This window comes from Bombus impatiens, unplaced genomic scaffold (genome assembly GCF_000188095.3).
Source record: "Bombus impatiens unplaced genomic scaffold, BIMP_2.2 scf_1159, whole genome shotgun sequence".
In the NCBI taxonomy this organism is placed as follows: Eukaryota; Metazoa; Arthropoda; class Insecta; order Hymenoptera; family Apidae; genus Bombus; species Bombus impatiens.
This window is the reverse complement of record NT_177578.1, coordinates 15,862-17,839: the sequence shown is the minus strand read 5'-3', so window position 1 is coordinate 17,839 and position 1,978 is coordinate 15,862. Positions and strand designations below refer to the sequence as shown.

Here is a 1,978-nt window from a genome sequence, read left to right as displayed (position 1 = left end):
ATATTCGGGTGACAGCAAAGTTCCTGATAGGGCCGCCCCATCCGCATTCGGACGACAGCAAAGCCCCTGGTAGCGGATGTCACCCACATTTGGGTGACAGCGAAAGTTCCTGGTGAGACCGCGTCACCCGCATTTGGATGACAGCAAAGCTTTTGACAGGGGCGTGTCACCCATATACGGGTGACAGCAAAGTTTCTGATGCTGCTGCGTCACCCGTATTCGGGTGACTCTTATTTGACTACTTGCGAAGGATCGTCGTAGGTATTTGAAAAGATATTCCACAAGAAGTAATAAAACTATTGAATTGTTATACAAGTAATACGAAAATGGTTTATTAAGAAAATTATTTAGAATGTAAAATTTTGAAGCATTCTATACAAAGCTGAGTTTGGTCGGGACAATTTGGACAATAAGTTGTTGTTTTCTTTAAATTCTTCCGTGTCTTTGATCGGTCCGTTCGACGTCTTTTATCCGCATAACATATTTTGCATGCGCGTCTAATGCTTCTTCCGGAATCATTTTTCCGGACGGCGATATTATGCTCCGTCGAAGACAAGGATTTTTTGTATTTTCAGACAACCCTAATAATTTTGCAGCTAATAATTCTCTAAATCTTCTAATATTTACATTCTTCCTTGTCTCAATTTTCTGATACAAGTAAGTTTATTATTTCGTCATCGACGAACAGCTGAAACACATCATATGGATTGACATCGCCAGGTAATTGCCTAATGAGGCCGTCTGTCTCGGGAAAAGAAAATGACTTCTGCCGACCATTAAATTCATCCCATTCGCCAAATTGAATTGTACTTTCCTCGGTATCTCGGTTCTTCTTTCTTCCTCAATGATCAATTCTTGTAAAATCACGTTCAGTATCACTACGATTGCACTTATCAATATCCGAATCAGAATTAGACGATGTAATTCTATTTATATTTCTATTTCTAAGAAATCTGATTTCTTCCTCATCGCTACCATCCAAATTTGTGTTTAACCTCGTAAAAGCTTTCTTTTTCACTGTTATTTGACTCACTAAGAAATAAGTTCTCCATTTTTCCTTTCTACATTGTAACGAATTAGGGCAGAGATTTTAAGTTATCTAAAATATCGGTGGGAGTATCTAGCAGAGTGCGCTTGATACAGCGGTACTCGTGTCCTGATGAAGATTTCATTGAAAACACGCGCGGCAGTCAACGTGATTTCAACAATCGATACACTTTCAACTATACGTAATTATGTCTCTGCAGAAAGTTCTAGGATTAAGATAAGAAGCTCAATTCTCAGCCCAATGTACTCAGATTCTAAGTGTTAAAATCTGTAATGAAATTAGCGAAATTCTTCTATTGTAAATTCCCTTAATTCTAAACCATTTATGACGATAACAGTTAGGTCAGCATGGTGTCTGGTACACCAAAGAATTTTAAATACTTCAGCATTCTACTCGAAAATTCTTAATCATCTTAGACCTTTCAATAACTTTACATTCTCTTTAAATTCTTTTATCGTAAATCGTCTCAATTTTAAGCCATTTGTGACCATAGCAATTAGATCAGCATGCTGTTTGGTACACCAAGAATTTTAAATACTCGATCAGTGCATTCGAAAATTCTTAATCATCTTAATCTTTTTCTTGAAATACTTAGTTTTCGAACGATCTTTCTTGCAATTGAAGATAAAAGAAAATAAAATACAGCAATTTGTTCTTCTCGAAGGCAATAGAACGGAGGTGATTAAATGTATAATGGTCGATGATACGTTTTAGGTTATGTGGCAACAGTGTTAGAATCCTCGGTTCGTATGCTTTTTTCCAATGACGAAGCAGCGCCTTTACCGTTGAAAAAAGTGAAGCGAAGCAAAGCAAAGTCTTATTTGCTCGACGTTCTCCTTCTTTGCCTCATAGTTCCACGTAATCTCGCGCCTCCAAAGCATCCCGTTATGCAATACCGAGAAGTATCTTGCTGGAATGCAGAAGTTGGAA

At 37.7% G+C, this 1,978-nt stretch overlaps 1 pseudogene; it reads right to left on the bottom strand.

Moving 5' to 3' along the window:
* Nucleotides 1–563: 563 nt before the first annotated feature.
* On the bottom strand, nt 564–1,067 carry LOC112213754 (annotated as a pseudogene).
* Between the last annotated feature and the right edge of the window lie 911 nt (nt 1,068–1,978).